The sequence below is a fragment of the Ambystoma mexicanum genome, chromosome 2q (genome assembly GCF_040938575.1).
Source record: "Ambystoma mexicanum isolate Mex_15411 chromosome 2q, UKY_AmexF1_1, whole genome shotgun sequence".
NCBI lineage: Eukaryota > Metazoa > Chordata > Amphibia > Caudata > Ambystomatidae > Ambystoma > Ambystoma mexicanum.
Window position 1 is genome coordinate 127,154,861 of NC_090924.1, and position 14,975 is coordinate 127,169,835.

The window sequence follows — 14,975 nt, forward strand, 5'->3', positions numbered from 1 at the left end:
GTGCAAACGCTGAGGACAATTCCGTCAAATGCTCAAAGGACCGTGGCTCGTTGGTCTAGGGGTATGATTCTCGCTTTGGGTGCGAGAGGTCCCGGGTTCAAATCCCGGACGAGCCCAATCAAGGTGGTTAACTTGAGCTCCTTTTTTTTGTTTTTTCAATGTTATTTTCATTGGACAGACTCTCTGGTTTTCTCGGTAAGCAGTAGTCGATGAACAATTCACTTCCTGAACCTCTTTGCGTGCCATGTCCTTGCGACAAGCACTTTGTGTTCTCTGTTAGCTCTCAGTAACATTCCTTGATTTGCTTGTGAGTTTTGGCCGTCCGATCTCAAAGTGGAAATATGTCCTTCCCTCTGTACGCTGCATAGGCCCTCAGCTGGCATACTTGTATATGTGCGCATGCTTGATAGGACGTATGTTTTAGGCTGGATTGTGTGAGCTTCAGGCGCAAGGCATTTGATTAGTCTTTAAGCAGGTCCACTTGCACTGCCCTTTGCACCTGTTCTCCCAGTCCCTACAAAAGTGAGCAAGCAGCTGTTTCTGTAGTGTAGTGGTTATCACGTTCGCCTCACACGCGAAAGGTCCCCGGTTCGAGACCGGGCAGAAACACTCTCTGCTGGCATTTTACACAAAATAGTTTTTTTCCCCTTTTGTCACACACAAATGTAAAGTATGAACTTATTTGCGTTCCCATGGAAATAGCATATGCTCTCAAGAGCTTGAGAAATACACTGGGAAGGCAAGCATCCTCACATGTATTCTGTATATGGGGCCAATAAAAAAATGCACGCGCTTGCATTTTGTGTATGTAATGTTGCAGAGCACAGAGAGGATTTATTTTCCCTACTGCTGGGTATTTGGGTCTCTGGGATCACAGTTGGGTCCGCTCCGTCCTCTGAAATGGTCCATATTAGTTACATAGGTTAGTGTACCAAAGAAATAATACATTTTCATATACAGCTTCTTCATTTCTGTGTTCTGAGGGATTACCAGTTGTAAGAAATGCACTTGCCGGTACAGTGATTCCCTGGCTTTCTCTGGCCCGAGAAAGCTTTTCCTCTGAAGTGGGAACAGAAGTTGGACTGCTTCTGCTGAACTTCCTGAAAGCAGAGCTGGCGGGAGGAGGGACTTTTTGAGTGCTGGGAAAATTTGAGCTGGAAATTTGCATCGGCTGGACAGAGATTGCTTGGAGCAGCCAAAATATAATAACGGCCATGGCGCTCAAGTAAAGCAGAAAGCTTTTAGTATACACCTTTTGCACTCTTGTCAACGAAGCTGGGCTCTGTGAATGCTCACCCTACGCAAGAAAAGAGAACAGACTTTGCTGGTGACCTAAATATATCTCGCCTGATCGAGCACGATCGAGCTCTGAGTGAGCAGCTGTGCAATGGTCATCTTTACCAAAGGGGAGATGCTGCTTTTTCCAGTGTCACGCCCATGCTCTCAGGGCTGGAGGGAGGAGGGCTGCTTTTTGTTTTTACAGGCAAAAGGAAAGGCCCAGCCCTCAGAGCTTCTGCCAATGCAGATCCCAGCAGGTGCAAAATAAAGGCTCTCCCCCACCTTGCCAGCTGCAGATTGATCAGAAGACTGCTAGTCTAGTGTGTTGGGCCACTTTCTCTCTTCTGTGTATCGTCCCCTCTTATTACATAAACAGCATAAGAGGAATAAAGGAAGGAAGGAAGGAAGGAAGGAACAGTGTATCGCAAGCACCTTCCACCCTGATGTCAATGGGCCACCAACCTTCGGGATGAGGAGGAGACCTGTGAAGACAGTCAGAGCGTGCCGACTGGGGCATTCATTTGGCTCATACACCGACAAGGCTTTCAGCGGCAGGAACAAACTTCAGGAATAGGCATTCTTGGCCTCGAATCCTAAGGGGGGTGCAAACGCTGAGGACAATTCCGTCAAATGATCAAAGGACCGTGGCTCGTTGGTCTAGGGGTATGATTCTCGCTTTGGGTGCGAGAGGTCCCGGGTTCAAATCCCGGACGAGCCCAATCAAGGTGGTTAACTTGAGCTCCTTTTTTTTGTTTTTTCAATGTTATTTTCATTGGACAGACTCTCTGGTTTTCTCGGTAAGCAGTAGTCGATGAACAATTCACTTCCTGAACCTCTTTGCGTGCCATGTCCTTGCGACAAGCACTTTGTGTTCTCTGTTAGCTCTCAGTAACATTCCTTGATTTGCTTGTGAGTTTTGGCCGTCCGATCTCAAAGTGGAAATATGTCCTTCCCTCTGTACGCTGCATAGGCCCTCAGCTGGCATACTTGTATATGTGCGCATGCTTGATAGGACGTATGTTTTAGGCTGGATTGTGTGAGCTTCAGGCGCAAGGCATTTGATTAGTCTTTAAGCAGGTCCACTTGCACTGCCCTTTGCACCTGTTCTCCCAGTCCCTACAAAGGTGAGCAAGCAGCTGTTTCTGTAGTGTAGTGGTTATCACGTTCGCCTCACACGCGAAAGGTCCCCGGTTCGAGACCGGGCAGAAACACTCTCTGCTGGCATTTTACACAAAATAGTTTTTTTCCCCTTTTGTCACACACAAATGTAAAGTATGAACTTATTTGCGTTCTCATGGAAATAGCATATGCTCTCAAGAGCTTGAGAAATACACTGGGAAGGCAAGCATCCTCACATGTATTCTGTATATGGGGCCAATAAAAAAATGCACGCGCTTGCATTTTGTGTATGTAATGTTGCAGAGCACAGAGAGGATTTATTTTCCCTACTGCTGGGTATTTGGGTCTCTGGGATCACAGTTGGGTCCGCTCCGTCCTCTGAAATGGTCCATATTAGTTACATAGGTTAGTGTACCAAAGAAATAATACATTTTCATATACAGCTTCTTCATTTCTGTGTTCTGAGGGATTACCAGTTGTAAGAAATGCACTTGCCGGTACAGTGATTCCCTGGCTTTCTCTGGCCCGAGAAAGCTTTTCCTCTGAAGTGGGAACAGAAGTTGGACTGCTTCTGCTGAACTTCCTGAAAGCAGAGCTGGCGGGAGGAGGGACTTTTTGAGTGCTGGGAAAATTTGAGCTGGAAATTTGCATCGGCTGGACAGAGATTGCTTGGAGCAGCCAAAATATAATAACGGCCATGGCGCTCAAGTAAAGCAGAAAGCTTTTAGTATACACCTTTTGCACTCTTGTCAACGAAGCTGGGCTCTGTGAATGCTCACCCTACGCAAGAAAAGAGAACAGACTTTGCTGGTGACCTAAATATATCTCGCCTGATCGAGCACGATCGAGCTCTGAGTGAGCAGCTGTGCAATGGTCATCTTTACCAAAGGGGAGATGCTGCTTTTTCCAGTGTCACGCCCATGCTCTCAGGGCTGGAGGGAGGAGGGCTGCTTTTTGTTTTTACAGGCAAAAGGAAAGGCCCAGCCCTCAGAGCTTCTGCCAATGCAGATCCCAGCAGGTGCAAAATAAAGGCTCTCCCCCACCTTGCCAGCTGCAGATTGATCAGAAGACTGCTAGTCTAGTGTGTTGGGCCACTTTCTCTCTTCTGTGTATCGTCCCCTCTTATTACATAAACAGCATAAGAGGAATAAAGGAAGGAAGGAAGGAAGGAAGGAACAGTGTATCGCAAGCACCTTCCACCCTGATGTCAATGGGCCACCAACCTTCGGGATGAGGAGGAGACCTGTGAAGACAGTCAGAGCGTGCCGACTGGGGCATTCATTTGGCTCATACACCGACAAGGCTTTCAGCGGCAGGAACAAACTTCAGGAATAGGCATTCTTGGCCTCGAATCCTAAGGGGGGTGCAAACGCTGAGGACAATTCCGTCAAATGCTCAAAGGACCGTGGCTCGTTGGTCTAGGGGTATGATTCTCGCTTTGGGTGCGAGAGGTCCCGGGTTCAAATCCCGGACGAGCCCAATCAAGGTGGTTAACTTGAGCTCCTTTTTTTTGTTTTTTCAATGTTATTTTCATTGGACAGACTCTCTGGTTTTCTCGGTAAGCAGTAGTCGATGAACAATTCACTTCCTGAACCTCTTTGCGTGCCATGTCCTTGCGACAAGCACTTTGTGTTCTCTGTTAGCTCTCAGTAACATTCCTTGATTTGCTTGTGAGTTTTGGCCGTCCGATCTCAAAGTGGAAATATGTCCTTCCCTCTGTACGCTGCATAGGCCCTCAGCTGGCATACTTGTATATGTGCGCATGCTTGATAGGACGTATGTTTTAGGCTGGATTGTGTGAGCTTCAGGCGCAAGGCATTTGATTAGTCTTTAAGCAGGTCCACTTGCACTGCCCTTTGCACCTGTTCTCCCAGTCCCTACAAAGGTGAGCAAGCAGCTGTTTCTGTAGTGTAGTGGTTATCACGTTCGCCTCACACGCGAAAGGTCCCCGGTTCGAGACCGGGCAGAAACACTCTCTGCTGGCATTTTACACAAAATAGTTTTTTTCCCCTTTTGTCACACACAAATGTAAAGTATGAACTTATTTGCGTTCTCATGGAAATAGCATATGCTCTCAAGAGCTTGAGAAATACACTGGGAAGGCAAGCATCCTCACATGTATTCTGTATATGGGGCCAATAAAAAAATGCACGCGCTTGCATTTTGTGTATGTAATGTTGCAGAGCACAGAGAGGATTTATTTTCCCTACTGCTGGGTATTTGGGTCTCTGGGATCACAGTTGGGTCCGCTCCGTCCTCTGAAATGGTCCATATTAGTTACATAGGTTAGTGTACCAAAGAAATAATACATTTTCATATACAGCTTCTTCATTTCTGTGTTCTGAGGGATTACCAGTTGTAAGAAATGCACTTGCCGGTACAGTGATTCCCTGGCTTTCTCTGGCCCGAGAAAGCTTTTCCTCTGAAGTGGGAACAGAAGTTGGACTGCTTCTGCTGAACTTCCTGAAAGCAGAGCTGGCGGGAGGAGGGACTTTTTGAGTGCTGGGAAAATTTGAGCTGGAAATTTGCATCGGCTGGACAGAGATTGCTTGGAGCAGCCAAAATATAATAACGGCCATGGCGCTCAAGTAAAGCAGAAAGCTTTTAGTATACACCTTTTGCACTCTTGTCAACGAAGCTGGGCTCTGTGAATGCTCACCCTACGCAAGAAAAGAGAACAGACTTTGCTGGTGACCTAAATATATCTCGCCTGATCGAGCACGATCGAGCTCTGAGTGAGCAGCTGTGCAATGGTCATCTTTACCAAAGGGGAGATGCTGCTTTTTCCAGTGTCACGCCCATGCTCTCAGGGCTGGAGGGAGGAGGGCTGCTTTTTGTTTTTACAGGCAAAAGGAAAGGCCCAGCCCTCAGAGCTTCTGCCAATGCAGATCCCAGCAGGTGCAAAATAAAGGCTCTCCCCCACCTTGCCAGCTGCAGATTGATCAGAAGACTGCTAGTCTAGTGTGTTGGGCCACTTTCTCTCTTCTGTGTATCGTCCCCTCTTATTACATAAACAGCATAAGAGGAATAAAGGAAGGAAGGAAGGAAGGAAGGAACAGTGTATCGCAAGCACCTTCCACCCTGATGTCAATGGGCCACCAACCTTCGGGATGAGGAGGAGACCTGTGAAGACAGTCAGAGCGTGCCGACTGGGGCATTCATTTGGCTCATACACCGACAAGGCTTTCAGCGGCAGGAACAAACTTCAGGAATAGGCATTCTTGGCCTCGAATCCTAAGGGGGGTGCAAACGCTGAGGACAATTCCGTCAAATGCTCAAAGGACCGTGGCTCGTTGGTCTAGGGGTATGATTCTCGCTTTGGGTGCGAGAGGTCCCGGGTTCAAATCCCGGACGAGCCCAATCAAGGTGGTTAACTTGAGCTCCTTTTTTTTGTTTTTTCAATGTTATTTTCATTGGACAGACTCTCTGGTTTTCTCGGTAAGCAGTAGTCGATGAACAATTCACTTCCTGAACCTCTTTGCGTGCCATGTCCTTGCGACAAGCACTTTGTGTTCTCTGTTAGCTCTCAGTAACATTCCTTGATTTGCTTGTGAGTTTTGGCCGTCCGATCTCAAAGTGGAAATATGTCCTTCCCTCTGTACGCTGCATAGGCCCTCAGCTGGCATACTTGTATATGTGCGCATGCTTGATAGGACGTATGTTTTAGGCTGGATTGTGTGAGCTTCAGGCGCAAGGCATTTGATTAGTCTTTAAGCAGGTCCACTTGCACTGCCCTTTGCACCTGTTCTCCCAGTCCCTACAAAAGTGAGCAAGCAGCTGTTTCTGTAGTGTAGTGGTTATCACGTTCGCCTCACACGCGAAAGGTCCCCGGTTCGAGACCGGGCAGAAACACTCTCTGCTGGCATTTTACACAAAATAGTTTTTTTCCCCTTTTGTCACACACAAATGTAAAGTATGAACTTATTTGCGTTCCCATGGAAATAGCATATGCTCTCAAGAGCTTGAGAAATACACTGGGAAGGCAAGCATCCTCACATGTATTCTGTATATGGGGCCAATAAAAAAATGCACGCGCTTGCATTTTGTGTATGTAATGTTGCAGAGCACAGAGAGGATTTATTTTCCCTACTGCTGGGTATTTGGGTCTCTGGGATCACAGTTGGGTCCGCTCCGTCCTCTGAAATGGTCCATATTAGTTACATAGGTTAGTGTACCAAAGAAATAATACATTTTCATATACAGCTTCTTCATTTCTGTGTTCTGAGGGATTACCAGTTGTAAGAAATGCACTTGCCGGTACAGTGATTCCCTGGCTTTCTCTGGCCCGAGAAAGCTTTTCCTCTGAAGTGGGAACAGAAGTTGGACTGCTTCTGCTGAACTTCCTGAAAGCAGAGCTGGCGGGAGGAGGGACTTTTTGAGTGCTGGGAAAATTTGAGCTGGAAATTTGCATCGGCTGGACAGAGATTGCTTGGAGCAGCCAAAATATAATAACGGCCATGGCGCTCAAGTAAAGCAGAAAGCTTTTAGTATACACCTTTTGCACTCTTGTCAACGAAGCTGGGCTCTGTGAATGCTCACCCTACGCAAGAAAAGAGAACAGACTTTGCTGGTGACCTAAATATATCTCGCCTGATCGAGCACGATCGAGCTCTGAGTGAGCAGCTGTGCAATGGTCATCTTTACCAAAGGGGAGATGCTGCTTTTTCCAGTGTCACGCCCATGCTCTCAGGGCTGGAGGGAGGAGGGCTGCTTTTTGTTTTTACAGGCAAAAGGAAAGGCCCAGCCCTCAGAGCTTCTGCCAATGCAGATCCCAGCAGGTGCAAAATAAAGGCTCTCCCCCACCTTGCCAGCTGCAGATTGATCAGAAGACTGCTAGTCTAGTGTGTTGGGCCACTTTCTCTCTTCTGTGTATCGTCCCCTCTTATTACATAAACAGCATAAGAGGAATAAAGGAAGGAAGGAAGGAAGGAAGGAACAGTGTATCGCAAGCACCTTCCACCCTGATGTCAATGGGCCACCAACCTTCGGGATGAGGAGGAGACCTGTGAAGACAGTCAGAGCGTGCCGACTGGGGCATTCATTTGGCTCATACACCGACAAGGCTTTCAGCGGCAGGAACAAACTTCAGGAATAGGCATTCTTGGCCTCGAATCCTAAGGGGGGTGCAAACGCTGAGGACAATTCCGTCAAATGATCAAAGGACCGTGGCTCGTTGGTCTAGGGGTATGATTCTCGCTTTGGGTGCGAGAGGTCCCGGGTTCAAATCCCGGACGAGCCCAATCAAGGTGGTTAACTTGAGCTCCTTTTTTTTGTTTTTTCAATGTTATTTTCATTGGACAGACTCTCTGGTTTTCTCGGTAAGCAGTAGTCGATGAACAATTCACTTCCTGAACCTCTTTGCGTGCCATGTCCTTGCGACAAGCACTTTGTGTTCTCTGTTAGCTCTCAGTAACATTCCTTGATTTGCTTGTGAGTTTTGGCCGTCCGATCTCAAAGTGGAAATATGTCCTTCCCTCTGTACGCTGCATAGGCCCTCAGCTGGCATACTTGTATATGTGCGCATGCTTGATAGGACGTATGTTTTAGGCTGGATTGTGTGAGCTTCAGGCGCAAGGCATTTGATTAGTCTTTAAGCAGGTCCACTTGCACTGCCCTTTGCACCTGTTCTCCCAGTCCCTACAAAGGTGAGCAAGCAGCTGTTTCTGTAGTGTAGTGGTTATCACGTTCGCCTCACACGCGAAAGGTCCCCGGTTCGAGACCGGGCAGAAACACTCTCTGCTGGCATTTTACACAAAATAGTTTTTTTCCCCTTTTGTCACACACAAATGTAAAGTATGAACTTATTTGCGTTCTCATGGAAATAGCATATGCTCTCAAGAGCTTGAGAAATACACTGGGAAGGCAAGCATCCTCACATGTATTCTGTATATGGGGCCAATAAAAAAATGCACGCGCTTGCATTTTGTGTATGTAATGTTGCAGAGCACAGAGAGGATTTATTTTCCCTACTGCTGGGTATTTGGGTCTCTGGGATCACAGTTGGGTCCGCTCCGTCCTCTGAAATGGTCCATATTAGTTACATAGGTTAGTGTACCAAAGAAATAATACATTTTCATATACAGCTTCTTCATTTCTGTGTTCTGAGGGATTACCAGTTGTAAGAAATGCACTTGCCGGTACAGTGATTCCCTGGCTTTCTCTGGCCCGAGAAAGCTTTTCCTCTGAAGTGGGAACAGAAGTTGGACTGCTTCTGCTGAACTTCCTGAAAGCAGAGCTGGCGGGAGGAGGGACTTTTTGAGTGCTGGGAAAATTTGAGCTGGAAATTTGCATCGGCTGGACAGAGATTGCTTGGAGCAGCCAAAATATAATAACGGCCATGGCGCTCAAGTAAAGCAGAAAGCTTTTAGTATACACCTTTTGCACTCTTGTCAACGAAGCTGGGCTCTGTGAATGCTCACCCTACGCAAGAAAAGAGAACAGACTTTGCTGGTGACCTAAATATATCTCGCCTGATCGAGCACGATCGAGCTCTGAGTGAGCAGCTGTGCAATGGTCATCTTTACCAAAGGGGAGATGCTGCTTTTTCCAGTGTCACGCCCATGCTCTCAGGGCTGGAGGGAGGAGGGCTGCTTTTTGTTTTTACAGGCAAAAGGAAAGGCCCAGCCCTCAGAGCTTCTGCCAATGCAGATCCCAGCAGGTGCAAAATAAAGGCTCTCCCCCACCTTGCCAGCTGCAGATTGATCAGAAGACTGCTAGTCTAGTGTGTTGGGCCACTTTCTCTCTTCTGTGTATCGTCCCCTCTTATTACATAAACAGCATAAGAGGAATAAAGGAAGGAAGGAAGGAAGGAAGGAACAGTGTATCGCAAGCACCTTCCACCCTGATGTCAATGGGCCACCAACCTTCGGGATGAGGAGGAGACCTGTGAAGACAGTCAGAGCGTGCCGACTGGGGCATTCATTTGGCTCATACACCGACAAGGCTTTCAGCGGCAGGAACAAACTTCAGGAATAGGCATTCTTGGCCTCGAATCCTAAGGGGGGTGCAAACGCTGAGGACAATTCCGTCAAATGCTCAAAGGACCGTGGCTCGTTGGTCTAGGGGTATGATTCTCGCTTTGGGTGCGAGAGGTCCCGGGTTCAAATCCCGGACGAGCCCAATCAAGGTGGTTAACTTGAGCTCCTTTTTTTTGTTTTTTCAATGTTATTTTCATTGGACAGACTCTCTGGTTTTCTCGGTAAGCAGTAGTCGATGAACAATTCACTTCCTGAACCTCTTTGCGTGCCATGTCCTTGCGACAAGCACTTTGTGTTCTCTGTTAGCTCTCAGTAACATTCCTTGATTTGCTTGTGAGTTTTGGCCGTCCGATCTCAAAGTGGAAATATGTCCTTCCCTCTGTACGCTGCATAGGCCCTCAGCTGGCATACTTGTATATGTGCGCATGCTTGATAGGACGTATGTTTTAGGCTGGATTGTGTGAGCTTCAGGCGCAAGGCATTTGATTAGTCTTTAAGCAGGTCCACTTGCACTGCCCTTTGCACCTGTTCTCCCAGTCCCTACAAAGGTGAGCAAGCAGCTGTTTCTGTAGTGTAGTGGTTATCACGTTCGCCTCACACGCGAAAGGTCCCCGGTTCGAGACCGGGCAGAAACACTCTCTGCTGGCATTTTACACAAAATAGTTTTTTTCCCCTTTTGTCACACACAAATGTAAAGTATGAACTTATTTGCGTTCTCATGGAAATAGCATATGCTCTCAAGAGCTTGAGAAATACACTGGGAAGGCAAGCATCCTCACATGTATTCTGTATATGGGGCCAATAAAAAAATGCACGCGCTTGCATTTTGTGTATGTAATGTTGCAGAGCACAGAGAGGATTTATTTTCCCTACTGCTGGGTATTTGGGTCTCTGGGATCACAGTTGGGTCCGCTCTGTCCTCTGAAATGGTCCATATTAGTTACATAGGTTAGTGTACCAAAGAAATAATACATTTTCATATACAGCTTCTTCATTTCTGTGTTCTGAGGGATTACCAGTTGTAAGAAATGCACTTGCCGGTACAGTGATTCCCTGGCTTTCTCTGGCCCGAGAAAGCTTTTCCTCTGAAGTGGGAACAGAAGTTGGACTGCTTCTGCTGAACTTCCTGAAAGCAGAGCTGGCGGGAGGAGGGACTTTTTGAGTGCTGGGAAAATTTGAGCTGGAAATTTGCATCGGCTGGACAGAGATTGCTTGGAGCAGCCAAAATATAATAACGGCCATGGCGCTCAAGTAAAGCAGAAAGCTTTTAGTATACACCTTTTGCACTCTTGTCAACGAAGCTGGGCTCTGTGAATGCTCACCCTACGCAAGAAAAGAGAACAGACTTTGCTGGTGACCTAAATATATCTCGCCTGATCGAGCACGATCGAGCTCTGAGTGAGCAGCTGTGCAATGGTCATCTTTACCAAAGGGGAGATGCTGCTTTTTCCAGTGTCACGCCCATGCTCTCAGGGCTGGAGGGAGGAGGGCTGCTTTTTGTTTTTACAGGCAAAAGGAAAGGCCCAGCCCTCAGAGCTTCTGCCAATGCAGATCCCAGCAGGTGCAAAATAAAGGCTCTCCCCCACCTTGCCAGCTGCAGATTGATCAGAAGACTGCTAGTCTAGTGTGTTGGGCCACTTTCTCTCTTCTGTGTATCGTCCCCTCTTATTACATAAACAGCATAAGAGGAATAAAGGAAGGAAGGAAGGAAGGAAGGAACAGTGTATCGCAAGCACCTTCCACCCTGATGTCAATGGGCCACCAACCTTCGGGATGAGGAGGAGACCTGTGAAGACAGTCAGAGCGTGCCGACTGGGGCATTCATTTGGCTCATACACCGACAAGGCTTTCAGCGGCAGGAACAAACTTCAGGAATAGGCATTCTTGGCCTCGAATCCTAAGGGGGGTGCAAACGCTGAGGACAATTCCGTCAAATGCTCAAAGGACCGTGGCTCGTTGGTCTAGGGGTATGATTCTCGCTTTGGGTGCGAGAGGTCCCGGGTTCAAATCCCGGACGAGCCCAATCAAGGTGGTTAACTTGAGCTCCTTTTTTTTGTTTTTTCAATGTTATTTTCATTGGACAGACTCTCTGGTTTTCTCGGTAAGCAGTAGTCGATGAACAATTCACTTCCTGAACCTCTTTGCGTGCCATGTCCTTGCGACAAGCACTTTGTGTTCTCTGTTAGCTCTCAGTAACATTCCTTGATTTGCTTGTGAGTTTTGGCCGTCCGATCTCAAAGTGGAAATATGTCCTTCCCTCTGTACGCTGCATAGGCCCTCAGCTGGCATACTTGTATATGTGCGCATGCTTGATAGGACGTATGTTTTAGGCTGGATTGTGTGAGCTTCAGGCGCAAGGCATTTGATTAGTCTTTAAGCAGGTCCACTTGCACTGCCCTTTGCACCTGTTCTCCCAGTCCCTACAAAGGTGAGCAAGCAGCTGTTTCTGTAGTGTAGTGGTTATCACGTTCGCCTCACACGCGAAAGGTCCCCGGTTCGAGACCGGGCAGAAACACTCTCTGCTGGCATTTTACACAAAATAGTTTTTTTCCCCTTTTGTCACACACAAATGTAAAGTATGAACTTATTTGCGTTCTCATGGAAATAGCATATGCTCTCAAGAGCTTGAGAAATACACTGGGAAGGCAAGCATCCTCACATGTATTCTGTATATGGGGCCAATAAAAAAATGCACGCGCTTGCATTTTGTGTATGTAATGTTGCAGAGCACAGAGAGGATTTATTTTCCCTACTGCTGGGTATTTGGGTCTCTGGGATCACAGTTGGGTCCGCTCCGTCCTCTGAAATGGTCCATATTAGTTACATAGGTTAGTGTACCAAAGAAATAATACATTTTCATATACAGCGTCTTCATTTCTGTGTTCTGAGGGATTACCAGTTGTAAGAAATGCACTTGCCGGTACAGTGATTCCCTGGCTTTCTCTGGCCCGAGAAAGCTTTTCCTCTGAAGTGGGAACAGAAGTTGGACTGCTTCTGCTGAACTTCCTGAAAGCAGAGCTGGCGGGAGGAGGGACTTTTTGAGTGCTGGGAAAATTTGAGCTGGAAATTTGCATCGGCTGGACAGAGATTGCTTGGAGCAGCCAAAATATAATAACGGCCATGGCGCTCAAGTAAAGCAGAAAGCTTTTAGTATACACCTTTTGCACTCTTGTCAACGAAGCTGGGCTCTGTGAATGCTCACCCTACGCAAGAAAAGAGAACAGACTTTGCTGGTGACCTAAATATATCTCGCCTGATCGAGCCTGATCGAGCACGATCGAGCTCTGAGTGAGCAGCTGTGCAATGGTCATCTTTACCAAAGGGGAGATGCTGCTTTTTCCAGTGTCACGCCCATGCTCTCAGGGCTGGAGGGAGGAGGGCTGCTTTTTGTTTTTACAGGCAAAAGGAAAGGCCCAGCCCTCAGAGCTTCTGCCAATGCAGATCCCAGCAGGTGCAAAATAAAGGCTCTCCCCCACCTTGCCAGCTGCAGATTGATCAGAAGACTGCTAGTCTAGTGTGTTGGGCCACTTTCTCTCTTCTGTGTATCGTCCCCTCTTATTACATAAACAGCATAAGAGGAATAAAGGAAGGAAGGAAGGAAGGAAGGAACAGTGTATCGCAAGCACCTTTCACCCTGATGTCAATGGGCCACCAACCTTCGGGATGAGGAGGAGACCTGTGAAGACAGTCAGAGCGTGCCGACTGGGGCATTCATTTGGCTCATACACCGACAAGGCTTTCAGCGGCAGGAACAAACTTCAGGAATAGGCATTCTTGGCCTCGAATCCTAAGGGGGGTGCAAACGCTGAGGACAATTCCGTCAAATGCTCAAAGGACCGTGGCTCGTTGGTCTAGGGGTATGATTCTCGCTTTGGGTGCGAGAGGTCCCGGGTTCAAATCCTGGACGAGCCCAATCAAGGTGGTTAACTTGAGCTCCTTTTTTTTGTTTTTTCAATGTTATTTTCATTGGACAGACTCTCTGGTTTTCTCGGTAAGCAGTAGTCGATGAACAATTCACTTCCTGAACCTCTTTGCGTGCCATGTCCTTGCGACAAGCACTTTGTGTTCTCTGTTAGCTCTCAGTAACATTCCTTGATTTGCTTGTGAGTTTTGGCCGTCCGATCTCAAAGTGGAAATATGTCCTTCCCTCTGTACGCTGCATAGGCCCTCAGCTGGCATACTTGTATATGTGCGCATGCTTGATAGGACGTATGTTTTAGGCTGGATTGTGTGAGCTTCAGGCGCAAGGCATTTGATTAGTCTTTAAGCAGGTCCACTTGCACTGCCCTTTGCACCTGTTCTCCCAGTCCCTACAAAGGTGAGCAAGCAGCTGTTTCTGTAGTGTAGTGGTTATCACGTTCGCCTCACACGCGAAAGGTCCCCGGTTCGAGACCGGGCAGAAACACTCTCTGCTGGCATTTTACACAAAATAGTTTTTTTCCCCTTTTGTCACACACAAATGTAAAGTATGAACTTATTTGCGTTCCCATGGAAATAGCATATGCTCTCAAGAGCTTGAGAAATACACTGGGAAGGCAAGCATCCTCACATGTATTCTGTATATGGGGCCAATAAAAAAATGCACGCGCTTGCATTTTGTGTATGTAATGTTGCAGAGCACAGAGAGGATTTATTTTCCCTACTGCTGGGTATTTGGGTCTCTGGGATCACAGTTGGGTCCGCTCCGTCCTCTGAAATGGTCCATATTAGTTACATAGGTTAGTGTACCAAAGAAATAATACATTTTCATATACAGCTTCTTCATTTCTGTGTTCTGAGGGATTACCAGTTGTAAGAAATGCACTTGCCGGTACAGTGATTCCCTGGCTTTCTCTGGCCCGAGAAAGCTTTTCCTCTGAAGTGGGAACAGAAGTTGGACTGCTTCTGCTGAACTTCCTGAAAGCAGAGCTGGCGGGAGGAGGGACTTTTTGAGTGCTGGGAAAATTTGAGCTGGAAATTTGCATCGGCTGGACAGAGATTGCTTGGAGCAGCCAAAATATAATAACGGCCATGGCGCTCAAGTAAAGCAGAAAGCTTTTAGTATACACCTTTTGCACTCTTGTCAACGAAGCTGGGCTCTGTGAATGCTCACCCTACGCAAGAAAAGAGAACAGACTTTGCTGGTGACCTAAATATATCTCGCCTGATCGAGCACGATCGAGCTCTGAGTGAGCAGCTGTGCAATGGTCATCTTTACCAAAGGGGAGATGCTGCTTTTTCCAGTGTCACGCCGATGCTCTCAGGGCTGGAGGGAGGAGGGCTGCTTTTTGTTTTTACAGGCAAAAGGAAAGGCCCAGCCCTCAGAGCTTCTGCCAATGCAGATCCCAGCAGGTGCAAAATAAAGGCTCTCCCCCACCTTGCCAGCTGCAGATTGATCAGAAGACTGCTAGTCTAGTGTGTTGGGCCACTTTCTCTCTTCTGTGTATCGTCCCCTCTTATTACATAAACAGCATAAGAGGAATAAAGGAAGGAAGGAAGGAAGGAATGAACAGTGTATCGCAAGCACCTTCCACCCTGATGTCAATGGGCCACCAACCTTCGGGATGAGGAGGAGACCTGTGAAGACAGTCAGAGCGTGCCGACTGGGGCATTCATTTGGCT

The 14,975-nt window shown here is 47.4% G+C and overlaps 16 non-coding genes across 16 annotated transcripts; all 16 read left to right on the forward strand.

Annotated features, from left to right (window-relative positions):
* Nucleotides 1-44: 44 nt before the first annotated feature.
* On the forward strand, nt 45-116 carry TRNAP-UGG (transfer RNA proline (anticodon UGG)). The gene has a single exon. It is a non-coding gene; the product is annotated as a tRNA-Pro (tRNA).
* Nucleotides 117-536: 420 nt separating this feature from the next.
* On the forward strand, nt 537-609 carry TRNAV-CAC (transfer RNA valine (anticodon CAC)). Its single transcript has one exon. It is a non-coding gene; the product is annotated as a tRNA-Val (tRNA).
* A 1,315-nt stretch (nt 610-1,924) lies between these two features.
* TRNAP-UGG (transfer RNA proline (anticodon UGG)) lies at nt 1,925-1,996 on the forward strand. The gene has a single exon. It is a non-coding gene; the product is annotated as a tRNA-Pro (tRNA).
* A 420-nt stretch (nt 1,997-2,416) lies between these two features.
* TRNAV-CAC (transfer RNA valine (anticodon CAC)) lies at nt 2,417-2,489 on the forward strand. Its single transcript has one exon. It is a non-coding gene; the product is annotated as a tRNA-Val (tRNA).
* A 1,315-nt stretch (nt 2,490-3,804) lies between these two features.
* Nucleotides 3,805-3,876, forward strand: TRNAP-UGG (transfer RNA proline (anticodon UGG)). The gene has a single exon. It is a non-coding gene; the product is annotated as a tRNA-Pro (tRNA).
* Nucleotides 3,877-4,296: 420 nt separating this feature from the next.
* Nucleotides 4,297-4,369, forward strand: TRNAV-CAC (transfer RNA valine (anticodon CAC)). Its single transcript has one exon. It is a non-coding gene; the product is annotated as a tRNA-Val (tRNA).
* Nucleotides 4,370-5,684: 1,315 nt separating this feature from the next.
* On the forward strand, nt 5,685-5,756 carry TRNAP-UGG (transfer RNA proline (anticodon UGG)). The gene has a single exon. It is a non-coding gene; the product is annotated as a tRNA-Pro (tRNA).
* Nucleotides 5,757-6,176: 420 nt separating this feature from the next.
* TRNAV-CAC (transfer RNA valine (anticodon CAC)) lies at nt 6,177-6,249 on the forward strand. Its single transcript has one exon. It is a non-coding gene; the product is annotated as a tRNA-Val (tRNA).
* Nucleotides 6,250-7,564: 1,315 nt separating this feature from the next.
* On the forward strand, nt 7,565-7,636 carry TRNAP-UGG (transfer RNA proline (anticodon UGG)). The gene has a single exon. It is a non-coding gene; the product is annotated as a tRNA-Pro (tRNA).
* A 420-nt stretch (nt 7,637-8,056) lies between these two features.
* TRNAV-CAC (transfer RNA valine (anticodon CAC)) lies at nt 8,057-8,129 on the forward strand. Its single transcript has one exon. It is a non-coding gene; the product is annotated as a tRNA-Val (tRNA).
* A 1,315-nt stretch (nt 8,130-9,444) lies between these two features.
* Nucleotides 9,445-9,516, forward strand: TRNAP-UGG (transfer RNA proline (anticodon UGG)). Its single transcript has one exon. It is a non-coding gene; the product is annotated as a tRNA-Pro (tRNA).
* A 420-nt stretch (nt 9,517-9,936) lies between these two features.
* TRNAV-CAC (transfer RNA valine (anticodon CAC)) lies at nt 9,937-10,009 on the forward strand. Its single transcript has one exon. It is a non-coding gene; the product is annotated as a tRNA-Val (tRNA).
* A 1,315-nt stretch (nt 10,010-11,324) lies between these two features.
* TRNAP-UGG (transfer RNA proline (anticodon UGG)) lies at nt 11,325-11,396 on the forward strand. The gene has a single exon. It is a non-coding gene; the product is annotated as a tRNA-Pro (tRNA).
* Nucleotides 11,397-11,816: 420 nt separating this feature from the next.
* TRNAV-CAC (transfer RNA valine (anticodon CAC)) lies at nt 11,817-11,889 on the forward strand. The gene has a single exon. It is a non-coding gene; the product is annotated as a tRNA-Val (tRNA).
* A 1,325-nt stretch (nt 11,890-13,214) lies between these two features.
* TRNAP-UGG (transfer RNA proline (anticodon UGG)) lies at nt 13,215-13,286 on the forward strand. Its single transcript has one exon. It is a non-coding gene; the product is annotated as a tRNA-Pro (tRNA).
* Nucleotides 13,287-13,706: 420 nt separating this feature from the next.
* On the forward strand, nt 13,707-13,779 carry TRNAV-CAC (transfer RNA valine (anticodon CAC)). Its single transcript has one exon. It is a non-coding gene; the product is annotated as a tRNA-Val (tRNA).
* The last annotated feature ends 1,196 nt before the right edge of the window (nt 13,780-14,975 follow it).